Raw genomic sequence first — 9730 nt, 5'->3', positions numbered from 1 at the left:
TGGAAGCTGTTCTCTAGACATTAGCTGGTCCAACTTGCGGGATAGTGCATCTACTTTGTCAGATAGACCTATGGACTGGCTAACTTCATATATGGTTCCTTTTCTTTGAGAACTCAGGGGTGCTTGACAAGCAGAGGAGGCATGGTGGAGGGAATTTTCATTAAGGTTCTCAAACAATTGCCATGCCTCATGTTCACTTTTAAGCATGAAAGTACCCCCACAAGAAGCATCAACCATTTGACGATTTTGTTCGGATAGTCCGTCATAAAAGCATTGCACTAATTGCCATTTGGGTATTTGATGATGCGGGCATTTTCGGAGTAAATCTCTAAATTTTTTCCAAGTTTCATGAAATTCTTCCCCATCAGATTGGGAGAAGCTCGTGATAGCACGCCTAAATTGGTTTGTTCTTCCTATGGGAAAATATTTTTTTAAGAACTCATGTTGCATTTGAGCCCATGAAAGAATTGAATTGGCTTCTAATGAGTGGAGCCATTGTTTAGCTCTATCCTTAAGGGAAAAAAGAAACAGCCTAAGTTTCAGAGCATCATCAGTGAAGTTCTGAATTTTGACAGTAGTGCAGATCTCAAGGAACTCATCTAAATGTTTGTATGGGTCTTCATTGTTGAGTCCATAAAAAGAGGGAAGCATTTGGATGACACTAGACTTAATTTCAAAATGTGCAGCAGCGGTGGTATCAGGTAGTCGAATACAAGATGGAGAGGTATAAATGGAAGGAGTGAAGTACTCCTTTAGGAGTTTGGGTTGTTCTTCAGCCATCTCTATAAGTGGTGTAGATCCTATGGTTCTATAGGTCCGGATTTCGGCTCGAAGGGTCCTAATAGAACGCTCTATTTCAGGGTCAAAAGGTACTAATTCAGGAGACCTGGAACGACACCCTAGCATACACTAAGACTCCTTTGATTAGTCAAATACAGTCAAGCATGCACTAAAAAGAAAAACACATCAATTCCTTAAGTTCACCCTAAAATCACTAGACAGCTCCTAACTGGTTTGAAGATGGCACCTAAGCCTCCAATCCGGTCTAATGACTGAGCTGACCAGATAAGCTCCCAGGTAAGTGGGGGGGTCACGATGCATTGCAAAGGTCCCACTTAAAAACCACTTGCCTCGAACAGATGAACTGTCTCCCTTAAAGGGACAAAGCTTGCCTAGACATCAACTGAGTCACAGAGCGGAATTGGTGCAACTTTCGGTGGTCTTCGTCCTATTGAGCTCGAATGTCCCTAGGGGCCAACGTCTAATTGATTTTAATTAATGTGATAGCTATGTGAGAATTGATTCACCTAATTTGGGCAAGAATCTGGTGATGAAATCCAGTTCTTATCTTGTTGGGGTGAATGCCCTTACTATGTGCAGATTAATTGGTGTATGTGTATCAAGCATGCATTCACACTTTTGCTGAATTTAAAATCAAACAATCACCACATAAGGAAATTTAAATAAGAAAGGTTTAGATGTTACCAAAGGGAATTTTCCCAGCAATTTTTTATTTTAGAGCAAACCTCTACAGCATTCTTTTTCCAGTAGTTCCCTTTTGATCGTCCCAATTTTTTTCTTCGATTCCTGATCAAATAAAAATCAAAAATTAGTAAAGGAGAGAAAAGAGATAAGAGAAATAACAAAAATAGAAAATATTTTTATTTAATTTTAAATATATATATATATATTTTGAAAGTTTTTTTTTATGAAAAGAAAAACAACTATGCTAACAATCCCCGGCAACGGCGCCAAAAATTGATAGTCAACTTTAAAGACCACGCAATAGCACGTATCTGGTAGGATAGTGATTACGGATATCGATCCACAGGGATTGGGGTATAGTTGTTTTTCTTAAAATAAAAATATTTAAAATGATGAATTTGTGAAGACTATTAAACTAAGCAATTTAATAAAAGAAAATGCAATTAAAGGGATATCAGTTTAGGAGAACCTAGGGCAAGGAATTCACCACTAACATCGGAACAAGGATTAATTATATTTTAATTTATTCTTGGATAAACATGCAAATTGGCTACAAGCCTAATAAGCATTTGAATAGAAATTCACAAAAGTAATTTAGGCATAATCCATCTTTAGTTAGCATGAAATGTCTACCCTAATCTAAGGTGGCAGCACATCGCATCTTCCTTAAGCATGGACTATTTTATATTTACCTAGTGATCATGAAGAACAATTGTATAAACGTCATATTTAAAATCACAGAAATTAAATATGAGATGAAATAAAATATTCATTAGAAGCAAAACAAGGTTTATACAACTTCAAGAATAGAAATCAAAAATATAAAACCCTTGGCCCTTTGTTAGGGCTGCATCCAGCCCTAGTGAGGAGATCAGCCTTCCATGGAAAATTGAACAGCTGCACTGCAGGGGGACTTCATAATGATTGGCTCCTTCCTCCCGTCGGCTCTCTCCTCTCTTCTCTGTCTCCCGTGAGAACTTGGCTTCTCCCCTGTTCCGAAGAGATCCTGGAACCGAACCCCCAAAGCTTGCCTTCCCCGGTTGCACGTCTGGGTTTTTATAGGCTGCCACTCCCCTCCTCTGTTTCGAATGTAGATAAGGATGAACCCTTTGCCGTTGGTATCAAGCGACTGCTGTGGTTTGGATCAAAGGAGAAGACGCGTGAAGCCGGACGCGTGGGAAGATGAGCTGAGACATTAGCGATTTCATGGGATCGAACCGGAAGAGAAGCTGGGATTTGAGTTTATCCCATGGATATGCAGACGCTTGGAGTAAAACGGAATGAAGGTGCTTAGATATGGCTCGGTTCGATGTTTGATTTCCTTTGGCTGGGAAGAATCCCTCGCTGGTGGACGTGGAAGAAGCCTAGTCGTGGAGAAACAGGGGATGTTTGGATGCCGTGAAACTCGGGATGAAGTCGGAATGATTCTGAAACAGGGGAAGGCGTGGGTGAATGAAGAGAAGTTGAGGAGGTTTGGGAACGGCTGTGAAATGATCCGAAAGCTGTTGGGGCTTTGATCCGAACGTTGGGGAGATGAACTCTATTTTGAGGCTATGATGAGGATAAGGAAATAGACTCAGTTGGTTGTGCTGCCATTGGTTTGGGCTTATTCGTGGGACGCGGAAGCTGATCTTGCGAACGGGAAGAAGCTTGAGGTTGGTTGGCAGCGGGATAAGGATGGAATTGATCGGCAAGAGGTTGGGATAGATTTCGGAAGAGATTAATCCAAAACAGGGGAATGGAAGATGGCTGGAAACGGATGCGGAGGAGATGAGGATTTGAGTTTATCAGGCTCTGTTTGAACTGCTCATGGGATGGGGAGATGAGTTGGGATTTATTCCGAAGAAGGGATAAGGAAACAAATCTATGAGCTGGGAGGATGTTGTTTCCGTGAAGTCTGGGAAGAAGAATCGGAAGCCATGAAGTTGGGATTTGAGGATGAGCTGTTAATGCTTGGAACTCATTCGTGGAATCAATCCATAACGCTTGGGAATGCGGCTGGCCATGGGATAAGGATGATTAGTAACGGGATGAAGGCTGGGATTCATCACAGGTGGAAGCGATTCTATTCTTTGGAAATGACGTGGAACAGGGGAGATAATTTTGGGAAGATCTCGGATGATTGCTTGGTTCGGAAGAGGGAAGAGAGCTGGGAAGTTTAGTTGGTTTTGTTAACGGAAGGGTTGTGTTTAGAGATGGAATAAGGATGAGGATGGGTTGAGGCTTTGAGATCCGTGCAACTAGATGATATACTTTGAGATATGAGAAACAAATACTTGAAGAGATTTTATTAAAATAGGATCATGTGGAAAAAGAGTTGGAATGAGTGAGGAGAAATTTAAGTGAACGTATGAAGAGTCAGGAATTAATGGGAAGCACTGGATTTTTGGAAAAGAGTTCCTGGAGTCGACTCCGAAGAATGTGAAATTGTAAAATGATGTAATGTCCGTTTAGGCTTTACCTAATTGAGCTCGACTCGACCTGCATGCATTAAGCTTAATCAATAAATAATCAAATCAAACTTGAATTACCTTGGATAATTTATTAAAATGCAATCATGAAGGTAATACAATTTTTAGTTAAATTTACAAAATATGTGAATTAAAATAATGATAAGTGCTATGAATAAGATATTAATTTATGCATTATTTAGCACTTATCAGGGGTTAAGCATGGTCATCAAACACACTAGACTGAGCAAGGGAGCCACATCCTCCACCACAAAGTAACCCTAGTGTTTTTGTTCTTTTTACTTTATGATGTACAGTCCCTTGAGGACTTCTTTTGATATGTAATCACACTTGTACTCAAATTTGAATTTAATACAATGAGTAGAAATTTCCTTTCAAAATTGTGCATTCTTGAGTTCTTGTACTTTTCTGTGCTTTCTGCCTTTTTGCTATGATGACAAAAAGGGAGAGAAAATATATTGAATTGAAATATAAAGGGAATCAATAAAAAGAAAATTCTTAAAGCACAAAGTAATTTGTTCTAAGTGGATTCGATACCTCGAGGCTCATTATCTCTCTGTTGGGGCTCCTAAAGGAGTAATCTCCAGAATCCATTCAAGGGATATTCAGAGATTAGTTGAATCATACTCAAGAACAAATTGGCAGATTTTCCCTCTAAAACCAAAAATTTAAGCTCAAAAGCTTCAAGACATTAAAAGAAAATTCAGAGAATCTAAACAAAATTGAATGCATATGTTGAGGGGGAGAATATGAAATCTTAAGAAAGCAAATTCATTAAACACATATAAGCCAAACAATTGATTGCATGACATGAAGGCTTATATAATTCCAAATGAAAGGGGGAGCTTTAACTTCAGGATTTACTATTTCACACCTTTCAATTTTGGATAAATTAAATGACTAGACACTTGAATTCATTTCAAAACTTTATTATAAATCTTCTTTTTGGTTGAGCAATTCACTTTACAAATACTCAATGTTTTGTCATCATCAAAAAGGGGGAGATTGTGGAATGATTGATTATAACCCTATTTGATTTTGATGAGCTCAAAGCATTTGAGTATATCTTATATTATACTAATGAATTCAATCTAGTGTTTCAGCCAAATATTTGTGAATTTATGTTTAATTATCCTAGCCTTGGTTCAATACATTTTGGCTAAGTATGGAACTCAGTTTGAACCAAAGTCTGGAATGCGAGCCGACTCCGGAAGATTTCGAGTCGACTCCAAGTGTTTCAGACGTTCTGGCACAGACTCGAGTCAACTCCGGCATATTACGAGTCGACTCCGACTGAGAACAAACAGCAGGACAGAAAGATGAATCTCAGACCCTGTCACCGAGTCGACTCCTGAAAAATTCGAGTCGACTCCGATGCTTGCCGAGTCGACCCCCGATAGTTCCGAGTCGACTCCAAGGAGTAACAGACAGAAAGACAGAGAAGCTGTTTTGGACTCTGAGAACCGAGTCGACTCCGGAAGAACTCGAGTCGACTCCAACGGTTGGCGAGTCGACTCCAAAGAAAGCAAGAGTCGACTCTCAAAGGAATGCAAGACTAAAAGTCAGAGAGCCAACTTCGGTCTTTGAGAGCCGAGTCGACTCCCGCAAAGTCCGAGTCGACTCCGAGGCAGTTCAACTTCAACGACAGAAGAGCAGTTTTTCCGTCTCTGAGAGCCGAGTCGACTCCAACAAAGTGCGAGTCGACTCCGAGGCAGTTCAACTCAAAACACAGAGAAATAGTTTTCAAATCCAGATCCTGAGAGCCGAGCCGACTCCAAGTACTTCCGAGTCGACTCCCAAGTCAACCGAGTCGACCCCAACAAAATTCGAGTCGACTCAGAGGCAGTTCAACTCCAAACACAGAGGATCAGTTTTCGGACTCTGAGAGCCGAGTCGACTCCAAGATGATCCGAGTCGACTCGAGAAAGAAATACAAAAAAATAGATCTCTGGAACCCTGAGAACGAGTCGTCTCCGGAGGGCCGAGTCATCTCCAGACATTGGCGAGTCGACTCCAGGGTTGGCCGAGTCGACTCCAGAACGGGACAGCACTTTAATTCAAATCCTGAACAGTGGGCGAGTCGTCTCCAGTAAAGCATGAGTCGACTCCAACAATAGCCGAGTCGACTCCAGATCGAGCGAGTCGACTCCGATCCCAACGGACACTGTGTCAGGAGTTGCAGATTGTGCAGAACGGCCCTAAAAGTGAGTCTAACGGCTAGTTTTCTATGGGGATTGCTTAAATAGCCAGATTGAACAATAATAGACACCAAGTAAGAGACTCCATTCAAAGAAAAAGGGATTTCCACCTACCAAAGCCTCTCTAGAGTAAATACAAGAGAAAGAAGGAAGAAGTGCATTGAAGTCCATCCTCCAAACGTCTTCCTCGCATTCAAGGCTCCCCTTCTGACAGCAAATCTTCAGCACATTCAAGAGGAGTTGCAGAGTTTGAGAAGCCCCTTTCTCCACATCCAAAAATCTGTTTGAGGGCTTCTAACTCTTCTTTGTTCATATTATTTATATACGCTTTTCAAGAAGCTATCCTTGTACTCTTTTCAAACTGCTTTTCTTACTTAATTCAATCAGGGGATTGAATCAAGGGTGTTAAGGTTGGTTGGTGAGCCGAGGGTAAAACCAACGTGTAAGGGTTCGATTGTGATCCCGAAAAAACAATCGGGTGGTTCTAGTCGGTGAGCCTGTGAAAACCGACCGAGTTCGTTGTGATCTCGTAAAACAACAAGTTGGGTTGTGAGCTTGTAAAACAACCGGCTGTAATCCGAGGGATTATAGTGAACTCCCAAGTGAAGCTTGGAGAGTGGACGTAGGAGCAAGGGTTAGCTCCGAACCACTATAAAATCTCTTGTGTTTGTGATTGTTTCATTGTCTCTTCCATTCCCTTCATTCACTGCATATAGAAAACTAATTAATCCACTTGCAATAAGTTTTAATTAGTTACTCACAAAGTTTTTTAATTGCAATAATTACTTAAAACCCAATTCACCCCCCTCTTGGGTTGTCTTTTTGGGCAGCAATTAGCATATTGACTTACATTTTTAATTTATGAGAATTAAAAACACATAAAAAATTTAACTAAGATATATCAGGGGTATTTATGGTATTATGTGGTCGGTGATCTTGGATTCCCGTACCATACCAAACAATTACTCATGGATACTCAGGGATTATTAATCACTGGACCATGGCCAACCAAATACAGTGATCTTAGATCACTGTGGATCAAATCATCCCAGTATTCGAATCACTGGGGATCTTAGATCACCGTGGTGATCCTGTTGGGGTTACCAAACGCCCCCCATAGTTTTGGGCTTGGATGAAGATTCTCATCCTAGCCTTCCTATAGGTATAATTTGTACCATTGAATAATGGTGGCCTATTGGTGGATTGTCCTTCACTAAGAAAAGATCCAAATAGGGTTGTCATCTTAATCTTTTACTCTCTTTAAAGATTGGAATACCAATCGATATGAGAACACCAGCTCTGATACCACTTATTGCCCAAGAAGACAACCCAAGGAGGGGGGATGAATTGGGTTTTAGTTAATTATTGACCACTTAAATAAAAGGTGAGTGATTAACTAAATCTATTGCAATTGGATTAGTTATATCACTAGATGCAATGAACGGAGAGAGAGAAAGAGACGAAGACCAATACAAACACAGAGAGGTAGTAGTTCGGAGCCAACACTTGCTCCTACGTCCACTCCCCAGCCTCACTTGGAAGTTCACTATAATCACTAGGATTACAGCCGGTTGTTTTCCAAGCTCACAATCAAACTTATTGTTTTTACGAGATCACAACAAACTCGGTCGGTTTTGACAGGCTCACTAACTAGAACCAAACGATTGTTTTCTTGGGGTTACAATCAAACCCAGTTGGTTTTTTTCGGTTCACCAACCACAATCTTACACCGTTGGTTTTATCTTTGGCTTACCAACAAATCTTACAACCCTTGATTCAATCCCCTGATTGAGTCAAGTACAAAAAGCTAGAGTTTAAACTTCACAAGTAGAGCTTCTGAAAAGCAAATATGAAACAATATAAACAAGATTGAGTTAGAAGCCCTCAATCAGATTTGAGATGAGGAAGAGAGGCTTCTCGATTTCTAAGTCTCCTCTTGAATGAACCGAAGGATGGGGAACAGTCGGTAGAGCTTTTAATGCGAAGAAAGCCTTTTTAGTTTTAGTGAATGCACTTCTCCCTTCTTTTACTTGGATTCGCTCTTGAGATGTTTTTGGTAGTTGAAAAACTTTAATGCTCAGGTGGAATAACTCTCTTCTAGTCTACTACTGTTTTCTCTGGCTATTTAAGTGATCCTCTTTGAAAAATAGCCGTTAGAGACTGATTTGGAGCCATTTTGACCCATCTGCACAATCTGACAATGTATCCGTTGGGATCGGAGTTGACTCGCGTGATCTGGAGTCGACTTAAGCTATACTGAGACGACTCAACCACTGTTTCAAATTTGAATTAAAGTGCATGCCTTTTTCTGGAGTCGACTCAGACCAAACTGGAGTTGACTCGCCAACAACTAGAGACGACTAGGGCACTTAGGGGTCGGCTCGTGCTTAGAAATCTAGAGAACCCATTTTCTGTTTTTCTTCCTCGAGTCGACTCGGGTTAACTTGGAGTCGACTCGGCTGACTTGAGAGGCGACTCGAGATCTTTGGAAGACATCTCGCTCTCAGAGACCGAAAAATTGATTCTCCGTCTTTTTGAACTAATCTACCTCGGAGTCAACTTGGGCCTTGTTGGAGTCGACTCGGCTAATTTGGGAGTCGACTCTGGATCCATTGGTGACGACTCGATATCAGATCTTCAAAAATCAATTCTCTGCCGTTTTCACTATTTTCTTCTGGGAGTCGACTCGGGACCATCTGGAGTCTACTTTCCAAGCACCGGAGTCGACTCGCAACCTTTTGGAGTCGACTCGCTCTCAAGGTCGAAAATCTAACGTTCTGTCTTTCTGTCTGTTCTCAATGGAGTCGACTTGGGACTATCTGAAGTCGACTCGCAACCTTTTAGAGTCGACTCGCTCTCAGGGTCAAAAATCCATCATTCTATCTTTCTGTCTGTTCTCAGTGGAGTCGACTCGGGACTATCTGGAGTCGACTCGCGAAGCACCGGTGTCGACTCGCAACCTTTTGGAGTCGACTCGCTCTTAGAGTCGAAAATCCATCATTCTATCTGTTTTCAGTCGGAGTCGACTCGAGCTTGTGCCAGAAACTTCAAGTGTCCCGGAGTCGACTCGCAGAGTCCAGGAGTCGACTCGTGATGCAGACTTTGGTTCAGACAGAGTTCAATACTTAACCAAAAGACTCTAAACCAAAGCTCAAGGCACTTAGATAGAATTTAATAAAGATTTTCCTAAACACTAGATTGAATTCATTAGAACAACATAAAACATACTCAAGTGCTTTGAACTCATTAAAATCAACTAGAAAAATATTCAATCACTCCACAAAAATAGGTTGGAACAATTTACCATATATGAAGATGTTTTTGGTTTTTTATTTAATTTTAAAAAGTTAAAATCTTTGAATGAAGAGGATTTAAAAAAGTGTCATCTTAATTTTGAAAACTTTTTAAAGCATGGTGAATATTCTGATATTGATGGTCTTGATTTGTTTTCAGAGTTAAAAATTTTAAAAGAAGTTTTACAAATAGAAACTAGTACCCCTATTGATACTTTAAGTTTTATAAAAAAATATATTCTTTTTTAAATGCATGCATTGCTTACAGGATATTGTTAACAAT

Source organism: Phoenix dactylifera, chromosome 1 (assembly GCF_051530095.1).
Source record: "Phoenix dactylifera cultivar Ajwa chromosome 1, Ajwa_hap1_PhDact_Kaust_v1.1, whole genome shotgun sequence".
NCBI lineage: Eukaryota > Viridiplantae > Streptophyta > Magnoliopsida > Arecales > Arecaceae > Phoenix > Phoenix dactylifera.
The sequence above is the reverse complement of the archived record's forward strand: the minus strand, read 5'-3'. Positions refer to the sequence as shown.